At 36.1% G+C, this 27,128-nt stretch overlaps 1 protein-coding gene across 14 annotated transcripts in view; it reads right to left on the bottom strand.

Annotated features, from left to right (window-relative positions):
- TRDN (triadin) overlaps window positions 1-27,128 on the bottom strand; it is a 376,317-nt gene that overhangs the window by 322,745 nt on the left and 26,444 nt on the right. The window lies entirely within an intron of this gene.

The raw sequence follows: 27,128 nt of genomic DNA, 5'->3' as shown, positions 1-27,128 counted from the left end.
ACTGACTAGGGAAAAGAAAATCAAATACATTCTAGTGTATATATTAGTAGGTATTAATAATAACCAAACATAACTAATACAACTATTTTTAGATGACAATGGTAAATCTAGGCATATATTTTTAAGAGTAAAAAGCTGATGAGAAACATCAGTGGTAAAATCATTTAATTAAAATTTTAAAACAACTTTAGGTATAAATTAATAATAGTAACAATAAATCTCCTTTCTTCTCTGAAAATCTATGTGAATACATATCCCAAGCTCAGGAATTCAATTTAGTTGAAATGATACCAAGATGGAAAAATAACTTTAAAAAACAGATTTCACAGTTTGTACCTGAGGTGGTGCTCAAAGAAGGAAAAATTAGAAAGAACTCATATCATATCCTCTCACTGAATTTGGTGCCAAATTCCCATCACTTCTAATGGCAGTTCTGAAAATGGATGAATGATAGAAATACTTTGAAATGCAATTTAAGACTCAAGTGGGGCTACAAGTGAATCAAATGATTCGCAGGAGAGTAAATGAATTATAAGTGTTTAGGAGAGGCCCACCTGAAAGCTGATATGTTGCTAAACTCCAGTTTTTTAACTTCTGGAAGGCTTCCTACTATCACCATATAGAGCACATGGGAAGAATTGCTTTTGCTCTTTAGATTTACTTCAGTGAACTGTGTGTAAGTACTTCTGCAGACAATAACATACACACCTGCTTGGTGTCTTGAAACTGAACAAATAAACTTACTGAGATTTGATACAAATTAGTTGAATCCTGGTCCCATTTTTAAAAGACAGAAAACTTTCTATGGGGTAAGAATTTCTACATTTTTTCCCTTTTTTATCAGAAAAATGAGAGACTATATAAATTCAGGAAGTAATGCAAGTTCACAGTTAAAATCTGACTTTTAATTTTTTAAAGAACTGATTTTAATATAAATTCCAAATTTTATTTCACCATACAGTCCTGCCAAAACAATTATGGTACAATATTTTAAACAAATAAAAATGACAAAGTTAACACTAAACAATTTTTTAATCTTTTCTATTGTTTTTTTCATCCTCACATCCTCACAAATTCCACTTAAGAATTAATCAAGATTCCAAGGTGATGAAAACATTCTGAGTATCCAACAGCAAAACCATAAGCAATTTGAAAGTAATCTGAAGGTTATCCTGCTTAAGGAAAATTATGTGTTGCCTTTGTTATGGAAACACACTAGGTTGTAACTTTCAATTTCCATTCAGATTTACTTATAGAAGCCACACAGTGCCAAGAAGAATAAAGTTGAGGGGAAATAAATTGCCTTCTCTGACAGCTGGTCAAGATATATGCAAAGAACAGAGTGTGTAATCTGAGATTATTTAATGTTTGAGAAGCACTTTGGAGATGAAAACAGCTAGTTATTGATATGGTGGAAAAAATGAGAGGTAAATATTACTGAGAAATTTGATATGGGTGATGTTTCTTGAAAGTTGGTGTCTCACAATTGGAGCAGAGCAGCGAGGATATGTGACAGTACTTTCCATGCCTACTTTTTCATTCCATTCATTTTGATTTCATACAAATTATTTTGATTGCCAGGTAGCCAGAATCAGCTTCAAAAGAAGTGGGGATCTGCACTGCTATATTTAACATGGATAACCAACAAGGTCCTACTGTATAGCACAGGGAACTCTGCTTAATGTTATGTGGCAGCCTGGATGAGAGGGGAGTTTGGGGGAGAATGGATACCTGCATATATATGGTTGAGTCGCTTTGCTGTGCAGCTGAAACTATCACAACATTGTTAATCAGCTATACTCCAATATAAAATAAAAAGTTAAAAACAAATAAAGAGACACAGTTCAAAACAAAACAAACAAAAACAAAAAAACAAACAAAAAAGAAGTGGGGATCTGGCTGAAGGGCCAAGAGACTCTGCTCCATAAAGTGAAATTAGGGCTTCTTATGTAGTAGCTCCAAAAACCACAGCCAGGTTATGCATTGGAGAATAAATCATAAGTCTCCTGAAACAATTCACTTAACCTCATCATGCCTTATTAATCAGATGAGGAAAGTGCCATGCCCACTTGCCCATTATTATTCCTATGGGAATAATACAATACAGTCTCTTCTAGGATGCTCAAGGAAGACACTTATATTCTAGAATGGTATAAATAAAATATTGCATATTCATTTCATAAAAGCATTAATTTGAATTTCACATTTAACTGTGCGATGTGGTTTGTGGAATACTCTAACACTAAATTTTTTCTTCAAAAATTAGAGAGCAAAGGAGAGCGGGGCAGTATATACTATCAATGAAAAAAAAAAGTTATTTCAAAATTATATTAAGAATGTAATTCCCAGTCACAAGAATGACCTTTGCTATATTTTTAAGTGTTCCAGAAAACATGCATATAAGTAAGAATTTTGGAGAAACTCTACTGAAAAGATCGATCTTTAAGCAAATAAAGTTGAAAAGTGAAGAATCCATCTTTTAACTTGCATATTTTATTAATCCTAGTGTTTGAAGAATGTCTGTGTATCGATAGCAAAAACAAACTTATAGTTACCAAAGGGGAAACGTGGCAGGGAGGGATAAATCAGAAGCTTGGGATGAACACACACACACTACTATATTTAAGATAGATAGTGAGAAGATAGCACAGCTGTTACAATAGCTGTTTGCTTAGATTACCTACACCATTTTTATCAGATAAATTATAGGTAGCAAGTTATAAGAGTATCAGTGAGGAATGAAATTTTCTTTATACAGTTTTTTAGCTCAGCCACTAAAATATTTTTATTTTGCAGGAAAGACATGAACCTATTGATATGATGCAATCCTTACTTGCAGTGAACTTAGCGGAATAAACAGATAATAGGATGCTTCTGCTACATTTTAGGATCACATACTCTTTTGCCATTGTTGTATTTCCCCTGACAGATGTGATGAATCCATGCTGGCAAAACAGTAGTTTACGGACTTAAAAAAATTAGCTTCATTTTGAGAATTTTTCAAGTGCTCTTTTCTTGTTGTACGAGAAAACCTAAACGACTAAACTATTGATTTTAGGAAGCCAACCTCTGTAAGAACAAATAAACTTTATGAAAATAAATGATAAAAAAAAGAAAGATAACCAACAGGGATCTACTGTATAGCACAGGGAAATCTACTCAATATTATGTGATAACCTATATGAGAAAAGAATCTAAAAAGATAATATATGTATATGTATAACTGAATCACTTTGCTGTACACCTGAAACTAACACAACATTGTAAATCAACTACACTACAATAAAAAAAAAGAATGTCTATGTATCATACACATAGAAATCTGTGACAACTTAATTATGCTTTTCTAGTATAAACTGAATGAAAATAGATTTTGAGAGGCAAGTTAAATCATGACAATTCACAAAAACAATCTTTATCAAAATAATCCTAGACATTCTAATTGATATATATCTAATATTGGTAAACCATAAGAAGTAACCTAGAGAAATTTTTAGAAGAATCCAGATTCGAAGCACTTTAAAAAAAGCTATTCACTCTCTTTCAAGGTAAAAATTGCTTTTGTCTTAAACCGGAAACGGACCCCCTGCCAATTTCAATGAAAGCCCTAAATTGCCATCTCTTTCCCCAGATTTGGGGTATGTGATTATTGTAATATTTCAGAGGATGATTTGGCCACCTAATCTACTTGCAAAGATGAAGAGATATACACCTATTTTTTGCGTTATCTAGCACTCCTTGCTACCCACTCGCTCCCTCCTCCCTTCCGGGAAGTGAATTTCTTTTTCCAGTAGTGGGATTAGAAAGTGAACACTCCCCTAACCCCCAGCCATAGGAATGGGTCTTTAAGACAAGCCTGACCATTTAGAACATTCCCTCTTGCCTAAGACTGTGAAGGGATGGGGCAATCAGTCCTCCTCATTTTTCATGGAACTATTGGAGTTATACTCTCTTTCTGCTGGGTTTACCAAGCTGGTGGGGTCTACCAGTAGCCCTCTAGCCCACCAGTTGAAGAATCTGCTGCAAGATAGAAAGAGGCAGAGTCCAGATACCACTGTGTGGGTTCAGGGAGCCAGCTGTGTTTAGAGTCAGATTTATCTCTGGACTTCCAGTTACATGAGAATATAAAAACTCCTTTAATTTGGTTGTGTTTGCATTACCAGCCATCAGAAGTTCTGACTGATGCTCTTGCTTCTGCTAGGAACGTAAATAATTATTTTCCTTCATCTCTGTCATGAGGGGTGATCAGTCAGAATGATCTAAATATGCAGATTCTTTTTTTAAAAAAAAATTATTTTCATTTTTGAAAGAAAATCTCAAATCTCACTCTTATTTTTTGAGTGGCTGTGTTGTCTTGGTCGTAAACGAAATGAGGTTTTTTGGGGTATTCAAGGTCAGATTCTAATATTGAAGTGCTCGCTTGTGTTCTGGTTGAGTGAGAGGCAGGATATCTCCCTCCCTGGGCAGTGGGCCCTCGCTGTGACCTGCTAGCCACTTCCCAGTACTCCTTACTGCCAAGTAACAGATGTCTCTTCTTGTATTAGTTCCGGTAAGCTTATTTTTCCCCTACCTTTTGAACTTTTCATTTTCAACTTAGCAGTTACTCCCCATTCAGGATAATTGTTTTCCTACAAATAGTAAACTGAATTTAAAGATGAAAAGCAATGATAAGTGCATAAGTAGAATTCACTTTCTGAAACAAAATGTACTGAACTCTTAACACATTACAGGTAAAATACATTGGTTTTTACTAATCTAACTTGGGCAAGGATTTCTGATGAATTCCTTTTATTTCTTTTTTTAAAAAAATGGTCTTGGGGCTTTCCTGGTGGCGCAGTGGTTGACAATCTGCCTGCCAATGCAGGGGACACGGGTTCGAGCCCTGGTCTGGGAAGACCCCACATGCTGCGGAGCAACTAGGCCCGTGAGCTACAATTACTGAGCCTGCGCGTCTGGAGCCTGTGCTCCGCAACAAGAGAGGCCGCGATAGTGAGAGACCCGCACACCGCGATGAAGAGTGGCCCCCACTTGCCACAACTAGAGAAAGCCCTCGCACAGAAACGAACACCCAACACAGTCATAAATAAATAAATAAATAATAAAAAAATTTTTTAAAAAATGGTCTTACTGAAACTCCACTTTTTTTTTTAAACACCTTTATTGGAGTATAATTACTTTACAATGGTGTGTTAGTTTTTGCTTTATAACAAAGTGAATCAGTTATACATATACATATGTTCCCATACCTCTTCTCTCTTGCATCTCCCTCCCTCCCACCCTCCCTATCCCACCCCTCTAGGTGGTCACAAAGCACCGAGCTGATCTCCCTGTGCTATGCGGTTGCTTCCCATTAGCTATCTATTTTACGTTTGGTAGTATATATATGTCCATGCAACTCTCTCACTTTGTCACAGCGTACCCTTCCCCCTCCCCGTATCCTCAAGTCTATTCTCTAGTAGATCTGTGTCTTTATTCCCGTCTTGCCACTAGGTTCTTCATGACCTTTTTTTTTACCCTTAGATTCCATAAATATGTGTTAGCATACTGTGTTTGTTTTTCTCTTTCTGACTTACTTCACTCTGTATGACAGACTCTAACTCCATCCACCTCACTACAAATAACTCTATTTCGTTTCTTTTTATGGCTGAGTAATATTCCATTGTATATATGTGCCACATCTTCTTTATCCTTTCATCTGATGATGGACACTTAGGTTGCTTCCATGTCCTGGCTATTGTAAATAGAGCTGCAATGAACATTTTGGTACATGACTCTTTTTAAATTATGGTTTTCTCAGGGTATATGCCCAGTAGTGGAATTGCTGGGTCATATGGTAGTTCTATTTGTAGTTTTTTAAGGAACCTCCATACTGTTATCCATAGTGGCTGTATCAATTTACTTCCCACCAACAGTGTAAGAGGGTTCCCTTTTCTCCACACCCTCTCCAGCATTTATTGTTTCTAGATTTTTTGATGATGGCCATTCTGACCGGTGTGAGATGATATCTCATTGTAGTTTTGATTTGCATTTCTCTAATGATTAATGATGTTGAGCATTCTTTCATGTGTTTGTTGGCAATCTGTATATCTTCTTTGGAGAAATGTCTATTTACGTCTTCTGCCCATTTTTGGATTGGGTTGTTTGTTTTTTTGTTATTGAGCTGCATGAGCTGCTTGTAAATTTTGGAGATTAATCCTTTGTCAGCTGCTTCATTTGCAAATATTTTCTCCCATTCTGAGGGTTGTCTTTTGGTCTTGTTTATGGTTTTCTTTGCTGTACAAAAGCTTTTGTTTCATTAGGTCCCATTTGTTTATTTGTGTTTTTATTTCCATTTCTCTAGGAGGCGGGTCAAAAAGGATCTTGCTGTGATTTATGTCATAGAGTGTTCTGCCTATGTTTTTGTCTAAGAGTTTGATACTGTCTGGCCTTACATTTAGGTCTTTAATCCATTTTGAGTTTATTTTTGTGTATGGTGTTAGGGAGTGTTCTAATTTCATACTTTTACATGTACCTGTCCAGTTTTCCCAGCACCACTTACTGAAGAGGCTGTCTTTTCTCCACTGTATATGCTTGCCTCCTTTATCAAAGATAAGGTGACCATATGTGCATGGGTTTATCTCTGGGCTTTCTATCCTGTTCCATTGATCTATATTTCTGTTTTTGTGCCAGTACTATACTGTCTTGATTACCGTAGCTTTGTAGTATAGTCTGAAGTCAGGGAGCCTGATTCCTTCAGCTCCATTTTTCGTTCTCAAGATTGCTTTGGCTATTTGGGGTCTTTTGTGTTTCCATACAAATTGTGAAATTTTTTGTTCTAGTTCTGTGAAAAATGCCAGTGGTAGTTTGATAGGGATTGCATTGAATCTGTAGATTGCTTTGGGTAGTAGAGTCATTTTCACAATGTTGATTCTTCCAATCCAAGAACATGGTATATCTCTCCATCTATTTGTATCATCTTTAATTTCTTTCATCAATGTCTTATAATTTTCTGCATACAGGTCTTTTGTCTCCTTAGGTAGGTTTATTCCTAGATATTTTATTCTTTTTGTTGCAATGGTAAATGGGAGTGTTTTTTTAATTTCTCTTTCAGATTTTTCATCATTAGTATATAGGAATGCCAGAGATTTCTGTGCATTAATTTTGTATCCTGCTACTTTACCAAATTCATTGATTAGCTCTAGTAGTTTTCTGGTAGCATCTTTAGGATTCTCTATGTAGAGTATCATGTCATCTGCAAACAGTGACAGCTTTACTTCTTCTTTTCCGATTTGGATTCCTTTTATTTCTTTTTCTTCTCTGACTGCTGTGGCTAAAACTTCCAAAACTATGTTGAATAATAGTGGTGAGAGTGGGCAACCTTGTCTTGTTCCTGATCTTAGTGGAAATGGTTTCAGTTTTTCACCATTGAGGACGATGTTGGCTGTGGGTTTGTCATATATGGCCTTTATTATGTTGAGGAAAGTTCCCTCTATGCCTACTTTCTGCAGGGCTTTTATCATAAATGAGTGTTGAATTTTGTCGAAAGCTTTCTCTGCATCTATTGAGATGATCATATGGTTTTTTTCCTTCAATTTGTTAATATGGTGTATCACGTTGATTGATTTGCATATATTGAAGAATCCTTGCATTCCTGGGATAAACCCCACTTGATCATGGTGTATGATCCTTTTAATGTGCTGTTCGATTCTGTTTGCTAGTATTTTCTTGAGGATTTTTGCATCTATATTCATCAGTGATATTGGCCTGTAGTTTTCTTTCTTTGTGACATCTTTGTCTGGTTTTGGTATCAGGGTGATGGTGGCCTCGTAGAATGAGTTGGGGAGTGTTCCTCCCTCTGCAATATTTTGGAAGAGTTTGAGAAGGATAGGTGTTAGCTCTTCTCTAAATGTTTGATAGAATTCGCCTGTGAAGCCATCTGGTCCTGGGCTTTTGTTTGTTGGAAGATTTTTAATCACAGTGAAACTCCACTTTTAAAAGCCAACTTTTCTTTCAAGAATTGCCTCAAATGCCTGACTTCTTTTGAAGTGAACACTGCTGTTCTTACCTATGATTCTGTAACATTTTTTGATTAATACAATGATATGCGTGAAATTATCCCAACTCTTGTATAGTTCTTCTTTTGTTTTCAACAAAGCTCCAGGTTGGAAGCAAGTCATTTACCCTTTCATAGAACTTAGCACAGCACTTTTTTACACAGCGCGGCCCCAACAAACACTTACTAAATGTGAAAAACTTCCTAAGTTTTGCTAAGGGAATCAGCTCAAGAAAGTGTCATGTTAAATAACATCTATTTCTACATATAGAAGGATGTGTGGTACGCAGTGATTTCTATCCAGAAAAATAAATACAAATGAAAATATATTTTTAAGACATGATAAAATGTTGAATTGAGATGTATGTTTACTGATAGAAGTAAAAGCATATCTGTTCAGAAATTCTGCCATTTGCAGCAACATGGATGGACTTGGAGGGCATTATGCTAAGTGAAATAAGTCAGACAGAGAAAGATAAATACTGTATGATATAACTTATATGTGGAATCTAAAAAATACAACAAACTAGTGAATATAGCATAAAAGAAGAAGACTTACAGATATAGAGAAGAAACTAGTGGTTATCAGTGGGAAGAAGGGGGAGAGGGGCAATGTAGGGATAGGGGAGTGGAAGGCATAGACTATTGGGTGTAAGATAGGCTCAAGGTTGTTTTGTGCAACACAGGGAATATAGCCAATATTTTGTAATAACTATAAATGGAGTATAACCTTTAAAAATTGTATAAAAATTAAAAAATTAAAGTTAAAAAAACACATCTGTTCAGGTACATCTCATAAGAAGTGGGAAGTTTAGCTGGTCAACAAAATTAAGTCTTCCACAGAGGAGGAAAGACTAGTGGGGCACAGAAAAAGATGTGCAATCTCTTTGACTGAAAAAAGCATGTACTTACTAAATAATGTCAATAATTATGCAGAGACGTTCCTTTCTAATGAGGCAATTAAAACTAGCATCTCGAACATTATTAAGGTTGATAAATCATCAAAAGGTGCAACATCTGGGAGAGGTTTCTCAACCAGATTAGGCAGAATAAATGTGCAGATGAATAAAAGTGCTGAGGATCAATTTACACATGTGATGGTGCATTTTCTTAGTCAGCTGGGGCTGCCGTCAAAAAATACCACAGACCACAGATGGAGTGTCTTAAACAACAGAAATTTATTTTCTCACAGTTTTGGAGGCTGGAAGTCTTAGATCAGGGTGCCAGCATGGTCAGATTCTAGTGAGGACTCTCTTCATGGCTTGCAGATGGCTGTCTTCTCACTGTGTCTTCATACAGCACAGAGAGCACAGCAAGCTCTCTACTGTCTCATGGTATAAGGGAACTAATTCCGTAATGAGGGCTCTACCCCCATGACCTAACCTAAACCTAACTACCTCCCAAAGACCTCATCTCCAAATACCATCACACTGAGGAACAGGGCTTTGACATGTGAATTTGGGGGGGGGGGACACAATTCAGTCCATAGCGTGCATGTTTCTGTTTATTTAAAAATTACTCAAAAGAATATTAATATATTTAAGCATAATAACCATAGTTATTTTAATAGAGCTATATCTTTCATACTAAATTAAAGGAAATCATGGTCATGGAGCCATACTAGCAGTACATGCCCAAGTAGCCCAAATCAAAATGTCAGTGTGTACTACACATAGTAGGATAGTTTAGGGATGGAAATTAATTAACAAGACCCATGATGTGACTTTTTTATGACAATGATTTTGACATATTCAATCAGATTCATTTTAGGAAAATAATCCATCCTGACGTCATGAACCCAGAAAGTCTCATCCAAGAAGATAAATCATTTCAGGGCCTGATTTTCTGAGTTTGAAGTTTGGGGATGGAATTGACAGAAAATCTCCCAAATTCTGTGGATTCAGTTTTAGGCAAAGAAAAGTTAGACACTGGTTCCTAGCAAATACGATTTGAATAGGACAAACATAAGATCCATGAACTATATTCAGTTCTTTTGAGAAATTAACTTTCTAGTATTTTACATTTGGGTTGACACATTTTCTTCTTGCGCTAAATATACATAATTGAAATGCTTTACCTAGCCCCAGCAGTCTTCCTGCTAAATTGCCCCATTGTCATTGAATTACAAACCCAGTGAAATAGAAAAGGACTGAGTAATGACCTGCTATTTCAATTTGGAAAAAAATTCTAAATTCAGTGCTTCAAAATCATTAGCTTTCCATGATTTTTTGGCTCTAATGTGTGTTTTTTACTTTCTTTTCCTTACAGACATTTTCATGGAAATCAACTCTTCCTTGAAAATTAATCATCTCCTGTTGCTTTTACCCCACAATGAGTAGTAATCCTGTCATTGTGGTGTCACAGTAGCTTCTACTTTATTTCCATTAAGAGAGTGTGACAGTCCCCCCAACCCAAAAAGAGCACACCGCATATTCATACTCTTTTCATATAAATGTACTCGGTAATAATAATAAGGACTTCATGTGTTGTTTCTGCTTAAAACTATAGTCATAAAAAATGATTGGTTTCTCATGTTGCATCAGCTACTTTCCAGAAATTTAAGGAAATGTAAGAACTAAGACCTAAATTTCTTTCAAGTTTACTTCTCTGCGTGAGTTTTTAGGCATTTGTTTCATGAATCAACCTGCTTTATTTTTGATATACTTAAATATAAATAAAACTAGATTTGTGTTTTCTAGTTATAAGGAAATTTGTATCCATTGGATGGAAAAGTAGTGATAATTCAATAATATTTTCATAATAGTCAGTAATATTTTCATATGTACATGTATATGAACAAGGATATTTTAGAGTATATAACCATTAAGTAGGGATATAACTGATTTCATTGAGTACCCCAGGGGCTTTTAAAATAAATAAAACATAATGAAATACCTTTATTTTCATTAGTAGTATAAATTGACACTTTCTATAGTCGCTCCAGAATAAATGCTATTGCCACAATTGGATTAAAAGCAGACACACAGATTTTTAAAAAAATTTTATTGCAGTATAGTTGATTTAAAATGTTAGTTTCTGCTGTACAGCAAAGTGAATCAGTTATATATATATACATATATCCACTCTTTTTTTAGATTCTTTTCCCATATAGGTCATTACAGAGTATTGAGAAGTGTTCCCTGTGCTATACAGTAGGTCCTTATTAGTTATCTATTTTATATATAGTAGTGTGTATATGTCAATCCCAATCTCCCAACTTATCCCTCCCCCCCTGCCCTTTCCCCCCTGGTAACCATAAGTCTGTTTTCTACATCTGTGACTCTATTTCTGTTTTGTAAATAAGTTCATTTGTACCATTTTTTAGATATAAGTGATATCATATGATATTTGTCTTTCTCTGACTTACTTCACTCAGTATGACAATCTCTAGGTCCATCCATGTTGCTGCAAATGACATTATTTTGTTCTTTTTTATAGCTGAGTAATATTCTATTATATATATGTACCACATCTTCTTTATCCATTCCTCTGCCTAGAATTTTTAAATATCTAATAAAGTAAAATGTTTAAGAATTTTTGTGAGAAAAAATATATGTTTAGAATTGGACACCATTATAATAGGATATTACTATATTTTGTTTAACTTGAACCCAAATCTTCATTAAGCTATTTGAAAGGTTTAGACAGATCAGAATAATCTAGCCCAAACTCTCATCTTTCTGAACAGAGTCTGTATATCTCATGAAGAAAATACACATATTGCATGAAGAAAATGCAGCCTGAAAATTTAGAGAGAGAGAAGATTTGCTGTGTGTTTTTTTTTTTTTTTTAATCATCTAATCTATAGGGAAAAAAAAGCAGCTTCCTGTGCCTTTCAAAAGACTTCCAAATGAGCTTGAAGCTCTTTTATGTATTTCTGAAAAGAACATTAAGGTATCCATGCCCATATTTCAAAAATGCAAGCAATTAGGTAAACACAAATAATACTTTATACAAATCTTTCTTCTAAGGAGCTCATAGGGTTTTTGAAACAGCTGATAAAGCTGCACACATGATATGAAAGCAAACTGAAACAGAGTAGTTAAAGAGAACCAGTTTTCTGAAGTCTACTCATTATTGGAGTTTTCAAAGTATTATGTATTGCTTAGTCTCTAACATTTTCATCCTCTGAATTGTTTGTCCAAATAGACCTAAAATTGATCTTAAATTGTATGTGAAGAAGATGCCACTCATTGGCAACTATAAAAGACTTTTTCTCTGGGAAATTAAAGTTCTGATACAAAACAATTTGAAAAAGAAAACAGATAAACAAAAGGATGAATGGTTGAACTTTTTCCTTCTAGCCCCTTCACACCCATCAACATTTCAGTTTTTATTGAGCAGAAGAGCAGTCACTTTGTTGAGTATTCTGGAGATAAAATTATATCCTCAGCACCTCAAGGAGTAAGAAATAAATGGAAAATTAGGTCATTGTCCTCTAAGAACCTACTTGGTATTTACTGTCAGGTGGACTTGACTTTGGTTTTGGTGCTAACGACTCGGAGAGAGGAGCCACTTCCCTCAGAGTAAAGCCAGGGTCAACTCTAGGTGTTGGAACTGTCAGTATTACATGAAACAGTGAAATTCCCTAACCTATCATTTGGAAAGCTTATCCGAATAGGATTTTACTATTGACAGACACATATTTCTGACCTTAGATCACCCAGAGCAGTTATTTCTGTGGAGTGAACATTTTTATAGGCTTTATTTGACTAAGCTTATTCAAGCATTACAGCTGCATTAGTATTACCAAGTCATAGCAAATTTGGTAAAATAAGCTTTATAAAATTGTGTTTGCCCTATAGCATGCGTTTTTAGAAACTACTAAGCAGCTTTCTCTTGAGTAACATAGCTCTACAGTTATGCTCTACAAGATGCTTGCCATCCAATGTCTCCCTCCGTCGTAGAAGAGAAGAGAAGTGAGAAACAATTTAGGGATCATTTTTCTTGCATAAAAAAATCACTTTCCTCTTTAATTTTATAACAAAAAGGAAATGCATTAAATATTCAAATATGAATATTAAAGCCTTTGATTCAGTATTAAAGGAGGTTCTTCAAAGATGGTATCAATTCTATTCTGCATCTTACTTCTGAGGAAATGTGCCTCCTAAAAAGACTCCACAGATTGTAAAAAGAATCAGATCATAAAAAAATTTGCTAAGGCAATTTTCAGGAGAAAATCATAATGGTTAATACCCTAGTCCTAAAACTGATCATAATTATGTTGCTTTAGGCATATATAGCATCTCTGCTCCAGGGAAATTAAAGATATTCTAGATCAAAATAAGTCTAGAATAATAAAGATAAAATTAAAGATACTCACACAAGCCAGATTTTCTGGATATATATATGTATGTGTGTGTATATACATATAGTATTTTATTTATATATAAAATTTCCTGTGGAAAACTCAGTCATTTCAGAAGCCACAGTGACTCATAAAGAGCACTTATGTTCCAAAGTTCCAAAGGTAACTGTGAAGTTATTCAAGTGATGGCTTCTGGTAGTAATGCTCTTGATTGTTTTTCTTCTGTTATAGAAATGTTAAATTAAAAAATATATGTATGTGTATGTATTTTGAAATTTGTATGCACAGCTAAACACACACACACACACACACACACACACACAGACATGGTAGGTTAGGTAAGCATATGCCATCTACATATTTCAATGAAATGACAGACCATCAAAACCCAAAGTAATTGCAATTAGGTCAGATACTTAATTACTTGTCCAAATTATTCATTTTTCACTAACTTGAAATATTAGATCCTTTTAATCAGATATTTAACAGTTAAATAATTCTATCCTTTATGCCTTAATCCATAAACTATAATGTAAGTAAAGACTACACATTTTATTTTTTGCCAAAAGAATCAACATGTATGAATGTTACGCTTTCAGAGAAAATTTTCTTATAGATTATAGGCTTTGTATGATTTAATTATAACATGTCATAAAAAACTTAATGATTGCTAAATTAAAATATTTACAGTAAAAATGTTTCTTCAAAGAATAACCCCTTCCTTCACCAATCCCAGAGAAAGAAAAAATTCGCTCCAATAATTAAAAAATGCCGGAAGCATAAATGCAATTAAGCAGAATAAAATCCTGGCTGTAATATTTGCTGATTGATCCTAAGAAAATTTACTCAACAAAATCTACCACCCTCAGTACTCACAATGTGGTGAATCCTTTCAGGTTAATAAACAGCTTAAAAGTCATACAGTGAAAGGTCAAAAAATAGATTTGAACTTTTTTTAGTATTATTTAGATAACATATCTTTAGTATTAAAAAAACAAGCTTTTCAATTTATCACTCAATCGTGAAGAATTCTCAGTTGCCAAATGATCAGATCACATTCTCTAACAAGAAGGCCTAAAAATTGCAAAACCCAAAACAAACAAACAAGTAAAAAAGTCTAGAATATGATCCCAGCCCAGAATATGCCTCTGTAATACAGAAAGTGTTAAGGTACACAGTCTGTGAGAACTACAATTCCTTATTCATAAAAATGACAATTTTTGAACCCATAGACTCCATAGTACTACCAAAATGTTTATAGCAAAATAGCAACATTTCCTGGTGTCCTACAAATTATTTCTCATGAAATTGAAAATAATCTATAAAGTTTGTCTTAATTATGTAAAGCAGAACATTTTAATGAAATCACTTATTAATTTATTCAATTGTTCATTTGTACTTCTCATAGACCTTATGAATAAAAGTCTTTTTTTAAACTCATTATTCTGGTGCCTCTAATGAAATAGTATTTTATTATTTTTCATATGGCCCTTTCTATAGTCACATAATCCTCAGATTCTATGACCTGTAAAGCAAGCCATTAGGGAATGGGACAAAATCAATTTGCCCTGCAATGGATCCTGATGAAAGACTGAATAGCTGCTAAGGAGACTTTCCATAAATAGATTTGCAATCCTAAGTGAGAAATTAAAAAGCACTCAAGTATTCTTTTTGTCTATTTTTAAAGATGGTGTTTGTTCTTCTGAAAGGAGAGAGTAATCAGAAAAGGACTTGTCAGATTATTATCTTTTTAAAGACATAAAGAATATACCACAGGTCAATAGCAAAAGGTTGGGGATGGAGCATGAACTGGGCGCTGGAGCAGAGGTGACTGAGGGACCTCTTGGGTGTCACTTCACCTGCCTACAAGGCAGTCGGTCTCTGCCAATGTAAATAAGGGACTGCCCTTCCCTTCCTACAATGAACAAGACCAGCTGAGAGCGAAAAAGTGATGCTCTTCAAGGAAAACCGTACTGCTCAGTAAGTGCCACGAAGGGAATGTGACCTATAGCGAAGTCCTAGGTGCAATAAAAGGGCTTTTATGCAGATGACACAAAACCAACAGATCATATCACTGTCACCTCTACCTTTGAGGCTCTGTTATCTATCCTAACCCTAATAACGACAAAAAGCATGAGTACAAAGAATCGCACACACCAAGTCTCAGGCAACTCTGTCTCCCATCAGTCATCCCTTCCATTATATACTATGGCCAACCCAAAATTTCTGTGATTCCTGGGACACACTGTGTCTGTTCTTTCCTCTGTGAACGTGCGTAGTCTGCAGCCTAAGACAGAAATGACTTTATCCAGTTGTCCACCTTTCCCCCTACTCCCTCTGCAGGACTCAATTTTATTGGAACACAACCACACCCATTTGTTTATGTGTTGTCTTTTGTCCATTTCTATGATTTCCTGCTAAGGTAGCAGAGTGGAGTAGTTGTAACCTAGACCATTTGGCCCACAAAATCTAAAATATTTATTATCTGGCCCTTTATACGAAAAGTTCGCCAATCCCTTCTCTTTGAGGAGAGTAACTGACAAAGTAAGAACTTAAAAATATATGTTAAGTGGTTTTAAGATCAGGAAGCAATTTAAGCTAGCATTTAAAAAATACTAATCAGGCATAGGGGAGGCATATGACATAGTGACATAAAAGTAGGGTGTAGATGGAACAGTACTGGCTCTGAATCCTGGCTTTGGTCTTTACTGGCAACTGTACTTTAGTGTTCACCTATAAAACTGAAATCATTAAAACTACCTCACAGGATTGTCATGAAGAATAGAGTTTTCAGCACAGTGTCAGGCACAATAGCTTACTCTTTTCCCTCTATAACTAACCTTCCTTACTTTAATGTATTGTTGATAATAGTGATAAATATGTTTCCATAAAAATATGGCTTCTTAAAATGTCTCTCGTAGGAGGAAAATTACTTCAGCTCCATCATTCTTTTAGCTCTGTACATGGCACTCTGAAGTACTGAGATTAAACCGCTTTTTCATGTATATGATAATTGGGGTTATATAACTGAGAATGTAAGCCCTGGAGGCTTACAGGTTCATTTCTTTGAAGAGACTTTGCATTGCAAAGTATACAACTGATGTTCAACTCATTCATAGCTACCATTATAATAAAGCCAAGAGATGTAAACAATTCAGAAAAGTATTTCTCCAATGAATGTTCAGAATGCATAATGGATAAAATCATGCATTTTCATTCATATGAAAAACCCATAATGTTTTTAATGCATTCACCACCAATTACAAAAAGCACAGTATTGCAGTTTTTGTTTATCTCTGCCATAATTTGGTGCTATTCTTTATTCTAAACAGGCATTAGGTCCCAGAGGATTTTTTCATAAGGTGGTTATTTGGAGCACAAATGTGTTTCCTATTTTAATTAAAGAATATTATGAAGGTTGGTTATGGTCTCAGTATGCCAATCAAAACCTTTTTAATATTATGCAGCTGAATTGTTATACAAATAAAACCGTAGACATCCTCATGCTTTTTAATGTGTTTGTATATTATCTACATGAGGGATGGGAACAAGTCCTAGTCAGTTTAAGCCTCAGATCTTTCAGAAAGCCTTAGATATCAACTTCCAGGGTGACTTAAATGTCCCTCCTGGATGCTTTCAGACCACCCTCTTTGTACATTTATCTAAGACCTACCTATGTTATATTGCAGTTGCCTGTTAATGTTTCTGAGTCTCCAACTAGAATGTAAGCTCCTTGAAGCTTCTCATATTCATTTGTCTACTTCTAGTGCCCAGAGGAATGACCAGCCCTGGTTAAGTATTAGTGAATTGATGTGCCGACCTGAATATCAAATGCCTCACGGTGCCTTTTATGTAGGAGATGCTCCAAACTCGTGTGCTGTGTGCGAGAATGAACCCCTCTGTGCCCTTTGTGTTCTCAGTCCCAGGCCGTTGTTCCAAGGGCACATTTTGCATCTGCTCCTTTATCACCAGATTATCACAGTGTCTGAAGCCTTGTTGCCATATCAAGAAACAATGCCTTCCCTTCCCCCTGAACCCACAGCGGGTCTGCAGGATGAACACAGATGAAAATCAGCCACTGCTTGCAGCTCTCCAGGAGGAGTGACCCCAGAACGGTGGAGTGTTTTACTGGAAAGGGCACCAGTGGGGGTGAGGAGTGGGGCAGGGAAGGGATTTAGGATCAGACAAAGAGGGCCAACAATGGGTCAACAATGGAGTGAATGGGTGGAGAGTCCTAGCAGTGGGGGCTAAGGAGAGGGCAAGGAGGCTTTGTTATGGGAAAATGAGGGAGGGGTGGAAACAAAGTTTGGGGGGACAGGAGGGTGGTAGCTGTTCTCAGCGCTTTTGCATCCTGAGTCTTGTTTAGGTGGAGACATACATATGGGGATGGGAAGAAAATTCAGAGTTTTGTGTAAAAAATATTAACAAGTCTGGTGGTGAAGAAGGTGGCTGAGGAAAGAGAGCAACTACCATCATGTTCACAGATAATTATAAGTATTGTTGGGAGGTGTTCATAAGTACAGAACTAACTCTAGTGCCCCTTTTTTGCTTTCTAAATAAATATAAACTCTGGAGAGCAGAATTTTCAGTTCAGCACAATTGTGTCTACTGAATATTATTATATGCATTTATGGCTCTTTATAAATTTTTTAAAAGACTAAAATAATTTATTATTTGTACTGCACTTATCAGTTGAATAAACAAATACAACTGAAAAGTTCCAAATATGAAAATATTTTTTTAAAACTGTGCTACATCCACTTGATTCCTTATCCTTTCCTCACTCTCTTTGTTAACCACACTTGAAAAGTTTATTTGCATTAGTATACAAGGCTGGCTATGAAAGGCTATTTGAAGTATAGCATAATCAAATTTGAGATGATGAATATTAAATATTTGCATATAGAGTTTTAATAAAGATCTTAGTACTAAAATTATACATTTCCTGGATGTACAATGGAGACAGAATTTTCATTTTGTAAGTAACAAAATGCATTGCCATTGGTAATTCTGACTTCTAAGGGCCAAAACTGATCAGCTCTTTAAGAACAACATAATGCTTTGTTACACCATCGTTGACACTTCTGCTCACCCTTGCTGCATGCCTAGCCACAAGGATTTAAGAATAAAGTTGCAACCCTTTCTGTACCTTCTAAAGCAGGTTTCATCATGACAGGGATTATGTTTCTTCAACATTAAATCAAGTGTAACAGTATCAAAGAATGGTGGTCTTGGCCAGGGCCCCAGCTACTCTAAATGACACATTTGTGCTAATCAATAGAAGTGTCCCTTCTAAGCATTCACAACTGCTACACCAGAGCTCAGGGCATACTGAATAGAGAACATGTTAGATTTATACTGTGAAAGGAAAATCAAAATGGAGTTGGTATTGGTAAGAGAGCTCTTTAAAAAGGAGCCAGGAGGCCGCTGAGGAAGTGTATGACTTATGCACTTCTCAGCCTGGATGGAATCTGAACTTTGTCCACTTATGGTCTTAAAGCAAGCATCTAGAACATCTGCCCAGTGTTCCAGATACTTATGGACACTTACCCTAAATCACTCATCACAATCTACCCCTTAAGGACAAATATGTCCTTTCTTGCATCAGAGTCAATCGTAATTCTTGTCAGACAACTTTCACAACCTTGTGGCTTTTGCCTTTATAAGCCCCTCACTCTTTCTTCCCCAGAACACTCTTGGTTTTACCTGATCTGTATTTCCCAAATTGCAATCCCTAAGACTATCAAATAACTCTTTTCTTATTTGCAGCCTTATGCGTTCCTTGGTTGATAACACCCTTTTTTGCTTCTTCGACCTGGTATTCTTCTGCAGGGCATAACTTGTGGCAGTCCCAGTCTTGGTCAATATGGACAGGGAATTGTAGGTCAGAAGGTAATAAATAACCATTCAAAAAGTTTTTATTTGTTTGTTGGGCTAACAATATCATATTTGTGCAACACTTCAGAATTTGTAATGCCAAATTCACATGTATTATTATCAACTGATCTTCCTGAGGGAGACTAGGAAGCTAATCCCATTCTCACTTGAGAGAAGAGAAAACTGTTGCTCAGAGAGATTATGTGGTAAGTACTGCAAAACAGTGGTGTCAAGACTAGAACCCAGATAGTTAGACTTAGTTCTATCAGCTTGAACTAGAGTATCAAGAATAATAGCAAATATCTACTGAGGTAACTATATGTCAGGCACTGGTTCTAAGGGCTGGGAATACAGTCCCTGCTCTCATGCTGTCCATATTCTAGTGAAGTGAAAGTATATTTGAATATGTTTTCAAGGTCAGTATGAATAAAAAGAAGAGGTTCAAGTTTAACTAAACCTACTGCCCTTCCCCAACACAACTAACTCCAGGAGTTACCCTGTGTCAATCTATTGCCAAATGAAGGAAAAGGAATGAAGATGCTGTTGGCAACAAAGAGAAACTGAGCTCCATAAAGTCGTAATACTTCATAAACTTCCCCCACCCAGCACTTATGAAGGTAGACTTTGGAAAGGGCAGCTTTCAAAACAAGACTCTTGGGCTTCCCTGGTGGCGCAGTGGTTGAGAATCTGCCTGCCAATGCAGGGGACACGGGTTCGAGCCCTGGTCTGGGAAGATCCCACATGCCGTGGAGCAACTGGGCCCGTGAGCCACAACTACTGAGCCTGCACGCCTGGAGCCTGTGCTCCGCAACAAGAGAGGCCGCGATAGTTAGAAGCCCGCGCACCGCGATGAAGAGTGGCCCCCGCTTGCCGCAACTAGAGAAAGCCCTCGCACAGAAACGAAGACCCAGCACAGCCAAAAATAAATAAAATAAATAAAAAAACAAAACAAAACAAAACAACAACAACAACAAAAAACAAGACTCTCGTGATTTCCATATGCCCTATGGACTGGCGACCACAGTCCAGGGTAAAAGTCTCAAAACAGCAACAAAGGCAAAACTTAGTCATTATATATTTCTCCCATAACAATGACTTCAGACTATTACTTTAGCCAAAGGACAGTGATTATATTTAAAATAAGCATGCAATTTAAATTTATAAAATTATACAGCAATACAAAATTAAAATTTGGCTTTAGGATGTATTATTCAATTTAGCATCACTTATTTAAATTTCAGATATCTAGAACTCAGATCTTTGTTATTCGAAAGGCTAATGCATAACAAAATGGATAGCTCATGGGGCTATTGTAATCCAGTCACAACCATAATCCTATGCATTCTGACTTTTTTTTTCTTGTATGGTGAATCAGCACAAAAGGAATTAGAAAGGTATTATAGAAAAGAAGCATGCTTGTGTTTCTGTCCAAATTTGATTTTTCATGAATTGTAAACATAATCTAAACTAAGATCACAGACACACAACTGGAACTAGGAATGAACAGCCTTATTTAGTCTTATCTGTGAGGCCGTTAGGAAAAATGTAACCACTTGATTTTGTCTTTCCGACCAAATTCAATCCACATCTTATCTTCTACTAAAATTTTAGTACAATAAACTATGTTTAAAGCTATTTCCCTTCCTTCCAAAATTTCTTTCTTTGTTTTTATACTTGTTTCTTTCTGTATTAAGGTCTGTCATGATTTGTCAAGCTGTCTTACTTTGATATTATATTTGGTTTATTTTACCTCATAGCTTAATATTATAATATGAGCTTAGTTCACTCATTCATTCAATTATTCCCCCAATATTCTGTGTTTATTCATTTGTACATTCATCCATCAAATGTCTGTTTAGCACTTAACTTTGTTCCAGGCATTGTTCTATGTTATGAGAATAAAAAAGATGGCTCTAGACTCTGCTCTCCCTGATTTGTAAAGATTTGACATTTTTTACACTTTTCTTATTGCCATTGTCCATCTTCCACAGATTCTGAACTCCTTGCTGAGATGGTAAATGGAAACTCCCTTGTATATCTACTTTGCAACTTTGTTTAAAAATTTGGATCTTTTCAGAAATATTTACCTTGAAGCACACATTTCTGAAAGTAACATTGGGAATGAACTGAAGTTATCAATTCAAATGTATCTGGTATTAATTTTCTTAAATTCATCAACTGCAATAATGTATCCACCCTACTGATATTCTTCTATATCTTATTAAAGAAAATGAGACTAGAGTTAATGCTTTTATCAAAAGAGTAAACACTGCATCTATCTGAAATAAATTGCTGAGTTCTCAGAACATTGCTAAACAAAGTTAACTGTTGAGTGGTTATCATAATTTCCTCCCCTTTCATTTTTTTGATAAATGTATATTGGGCATTTACCATGAGAATCAAGTGTTAGAGATAAAATCAGACAAGACCCAGTCCTGTCCTCCAGTTGCTTAGAGAGTGTTGAGGAAAACAAACAAGGAACCACAATCACAGCTCTGCTTTCTAATTGTGGGAAGGTGTTGTACACAAGCCACTGTGAGAACTTAGTGTGAGAAGGACACTTAAGCCAGGCAAAGGGACAGCATGTGTAAAGCTTAGAGGATGAAAGGAGGCTATACTTAAGAAACTGCAGCTCTATTCATGTAGCTGGAGGCAAAGGCACTCACAGCAAAATGAAGAGAGAAGACAGAGATAGGAAGGCAAAAAATACATTTACAATGTCTGACTGCCCAAATAAGGAAGCTGTACTTTATAACAAATAACACTGTAGGTCAGAGCTGAATTTTACACAAAAGGCTCTTGATCATATTGGCATTTTGCAAAGTTTATGTTAGCAGGGCACAGGATTTGAGGCAAGCCCCAGAAACTGAATGAAAAATTTTATAGAAATCCAGGTTTCTTTGAAAAGAGGCTGAACTCTGGGGATGGTATGAGGAATGGAGAGAAAGGGAAGGAATTCAGAAATATTCAGGAAATAGTATCTGCATGATTTGACTGCTTTGGTGGTTAGAGTCGTGGGGAGGGGAGGATTAGAGGGTAGGGAAGGCCAATGATTTGATTATTAGAGTTCTAGCTCTAGAAAGTAGGTAGATGGTGTCAGTCACCAAGACAGAATATTGAGGAAAAGAAGCAGGTTTACTGGGGGGAAATGATGCATTAACAGTCACAAGAATAGCTTGATAACTATTTGGAGAAAATAATGGTCACATCTTAGCTTTTAGCGTTTTATAATTATTAATGAATATGCCAAACATTTACACACATACACATATATTTCAGAGCTCGTATAAGGGGATGCAATGTATATACCATTGTTGACTAGCTTTATGAAGATTTGTTTACAACAGGGGTCTCCGATCCCCGGTCCACGGACTGCTACGAGTCTGCGGCGTGTTAGGAACCAGGCCGCACAGTAGGAGGTGAGCGGCGGGCGAGCGAGCGAAGCTTCATCTGCTGCTCCCCAGCGCTCCCCAGCGCTCCCCAGCGCTCCCCAGCGCTCGCGTTACCACCTGAACCCATCGCTCGCATTACTGCCTGAACCATCCCCCCCATCGCTCGCGTTACCGCCTGAACCAACCATCCCCCCCCACCCCCCAAACACCCCATCCGTGGAAAAACTGTCTTCCACGAAACCGGTGCCTGGCGCCAGAAAGGCTGGGGACCGCTGGTTTACAGTTTTAAATTTGAGCAGTAAGATGCCATCACTGTGACTCGTAACCAAGTAGCCAGATAGTATGCTGCTTTCTATTCCAGTTTCATTCTAAATGACCCTTTATCAAAATAAAGATTTTAATCACTATTTCTATTAAAGTCATGCAAAAAATATGTATGCATATATAAACTCTTTTCAAGCCTGTACAAAACTCCTTTGAACATACTGGAGAGGAATAAGCTGATATTTTAGAAAAGAGCATGAAATGATTGACGTAATACTTTAGGCTATTAATATGCTTCAAAACCATTTAATGATGACATTAAAAATAAAACCTACTTAATAAAAAAAAGATTGCATTCTAAAGAAATAATTAATTATAAATTCTGACCTCAGTTTAAATAAACTTTTATGCCACAATATGTTCTAAGCCTCCTATTTTATTTTTGATGGTTAATGTCATTGAGTAAAACTTTCAATTTTAACTTTCGGTGACACAGGGAGAATGGGCTAATTATCACTGTGAGAGACAAGCCCAGTAAAAGCTCATTAACGGAAAATAGATCCTTTCAAAGGTCATGGTCATCGGTCAATGTGACCAAACTGAAGTTTATGTCCAAGTTTTCCATGAATAAGCAATTTGCTGAATGTATTTATAATGCAAGCAAGATAAAAAGGGGACATTTAAAAAAGAAATCATTTAGTGTAACAGAAAAAGAAATATTTTAATAATTTAAGCTTTATTATTTTAAACATAATCAAATACTACTTATTATATATCTGAAAAATATTTTAATTGTATAACCCATCCACACATAAACATGAGTTTTACACAAATGCATACACACATCTGACCAAATCTAGACTTTTATTAAATACAGTATGTTTTTCTCTTTGCTTTTGTTTTCCTTTTTACTTTGTTTGTGGTATTATTTATTGTCTCATAGATTTATATATATATGAATATGACTGTGTCCATCTTTTTAAAAAATAAATTTTAGATTTTCAGTCTTAGGAAGTTCCTCACCACTAGGCTTTACATATAGTTTTCTAGGTTTTCGATCAAGACTTTTTTGTTTTATTTTTTACATTTAAGTCTTTAGTTATTCTGAAATTTACTCTTGCATATAATATAAACAGGGGGTTCACTGATGTTCTGCTGGATATATAACCATCTCCATGTACTATGTATTAAATAATATATTTTTATCTTAATTGAAATATTATCTTTGTAATATGTATAATCTATAATATTATTTACAAATATTTTTACATGTATAACCCAGTTTTTCAAAAAATATAGCTTCATCTAGCTAATCAAGTCTATAAAATATGAGTTAGATGTACTAGCCACATTGGTTCTAATAAGTATTGTAATAAATGTATGACTATTAAAATAGACATGTTAATCTTTATGTAATGTAAAATCATCTTGTGTACTATTAGTGGTACATGTGCCACTTACTGTGAAATACTAGACCAGACACTAAGATGCACTAGAACCCTGGGGTCTCTGGGAGTGCCCCAGGCAGCACTGGATAAGCTTGTGCTCTGCCTCTGCCTCCACTGAAAGGGTCTGGAGAATTCTCTTCTTATAAAATAATTTCAAACATCACAAAGTTTTTAGAAACAGTCACCAGTGGTTTCTTAAAAACAAACTATTTCAGTTATAGTACTATTGGATTATTATATTAATTAGAGATTCCTTAACTGATTCATTTTCATGAATTATTTTTTAATGTATTTCTGCTTCTATTGTAAGGCATGTGGTTCTAAATCCTGCTAATTTGGAAATCAGAAAGTAAATATGGTTGACAGACTAACTCAGCTGAACTTATAAAAGGAGCATCCATGCTAGATGGATATAAACTCCCTATTGTTGGTAAAAGATAAATAAGGTTGTCAACGTTGATATATGCCTATGGAGAAACTCAGAAGGACCTCAAAAAAGACTCAAAACTGCTATCATATTCTTGCTCTCCACACACAAATTATGTTAATTTATAAAAATATTACTTCAACATATACGGAATGTAGTTTCAGGATAAGGCCACCTGCTATGTCAAGCAAGCATCAGTGGTCTCCCACAGAGCCTGCAATCTCTCTTTACATGAATTGTGTTTGAATTCACAAATATCCTATTATATTTGTCTTGTTTCAGCAAGATTCTCAAAAATATCACATGCTTCCCATATAGATATGACATCTTATGAACGATGTTTATACACCAATATTGTAAGTTCTGATTTACAACCTGAAAATATTTTTATTTTTTAAGAAAATATTGAATCCTATTTCTTGTTTACTGATAAGTTGCTCGACAACTTCACAGCCTATTATTGGGTTGGCCAAAATGTTAGCCCAGGTTTTTCTGTAAGATGTTACAGAAAAGCCCGGAGGAACTTTTTGGCCAACCCAATATATTCTAAACATCTAACTTCATTAGGGACATATTCAGGTCCATGCTTTCAAAATAGCTTTTACTATAAAGAGGTAAGTGCCAATAAGTTGTCAAAATATACCCCCAAATTTACTGACTGCAAGTGAAAATAATGATGTTGAACTTAGAAGCCTGAGATAAATGTAGTATTTAAGAGCACAAGCTTTTACCATTCAGGCAAGTCATTACACCTCTTCAACATTCATGCTTCTGGTGTGTAGATCATGACAATAATAGTAGCTATCTTATGGAGCTGTTAAAAGGATTAAATGAGACAATATCTAGCAAGTTGTTAGCACAGCATCAGTTACATCATAAATGCTCAAAATAGGATTATTATCATTATCATCATTATTTGCTGAATCAGACATTTAACTAATCTGAGCTTCAGTTTTCTTGTCTGTAAAAAAAGTCAACATAAAAATACCCATTCTATCTTACTAGTTCATTGCAAGTACTATCAAAAAGGGCCTTAAATGAAAATGTCAGGGAAAGCCCTTAAGTGACATATAAATACTTTCACCATTAGGTTATTGTCACTAAATACCAGTGAATCCATGGGAGAGTATCGTCCAGTGGTGAGTCACTAGGTCAGGCCTTCAAGACTTCATTGCTTTCATGTTTCAAGCATTTAGTAAATGGTGATTTCCCTATACTTATATTTTTCCAATTCTAACTAGTGTAAACATTATCTATGGACTGGTGTTCAGAAATACATGAAGAGTTATTTCTTATATTCTGTCTTCCTTAACACAACTTATATTTAGTGTACTTGATTATCACAGAATAATGAAGAATCAAAGTATGTTTTTTAAAACATGCAAATTCAAGGGCTTCCCTGGTGGCGCAGTGGTTGGGAATCCGCCTGCCAATGCAGGGGACACAGGTTTGAGCTCTGGTCCAGGAAGATCCCACATGTCGCGGAGCAACTAAGCCTGTGTGCCACAACTACTGAGCCTGTCCTCTAGAGCCAGTGAGCCACAACTACTGAAGCCTGCACGCCTAGAGCCTGCACACCGCAGCAAGAGAAGCAACCACAATGAGAAGCCAGCGCACCCAAGGAAGAGTAGCCCCCGCTCGCTGCAACTAAAGAAAGACCATGTGCAGCAACGAAGACCCAACACAGCCAAAAATAAAATAAATAAAATAAATAAATTTATATTAAAAAAAAAACTTTAAAACATGCAAATTTGAAAAGCTTTAGAAAATTTCTCAGAAAAAGTTCCAGGGTAGAAAGCTTAGAGAAAAAAATTATATTTTAAAAATTGTTCTTTTGGGCTTCCCTGGTGGCGCAGTGGTTGAGAATCTGCCTGCCAATGCAGGGGACACGGGTACGAGCCCTGGTCTGGGAAGATCCCACGTGCCGCGGAGCAACTAAGCCCGTGAGCCACAACTACTGAGCCTGCGCGTCTGGAGCCTGTGCTCCGCAACGGGGCAGGCCGCGACAGTGAGAGGCCGGTGCACCGCGATGAAGAGTGGCCCCCGCTCGCTGCAACTGGAGAAAGCCCTCGCACAGAAACGAAGACCCAACACAGCAAAAAATAAATTAAAAAAAAAAAAAATTGTTCTTTTTTTTTTTTTTTTTTTTTTTAATGCTATTCTTGTCTGCTTACATTCTTTTTATGTATGTATGTATGTATGTATGTATGGCTGTGTTGGGTCTTCGTTTCTGTGCGAGGGCCTTCTCTAGTTGTGGCAAGTGGGGGCCACTCTTCATCGCGGTGCGCGGGCCCCTCACCATCGCCGGCCCCTCCCTGCCGAGCACAGGCTCCAGACGCGCAGGCCCAGCAATTGTGGCTCACGGGCCCAGTTGCTCCGC

Source organism: Balaenoptera physalus (assembly GCF_965194825.1).
Source record: "Balaenoptera physalus genome assembly, chromosome: 9".
Classification (NCBI taxonomy): domain Eukaryota; kingdom Metazoa; phylum Chordata; class Mammalia; order Artiodactyla; family Balaenopteridae; genus Balaenoptera; species Balaenoptera physalus.
Note: the sequence above shows the minus strand (reverse complement) of the source record. Positions and strands in the feature narration are given on the sequence as shown.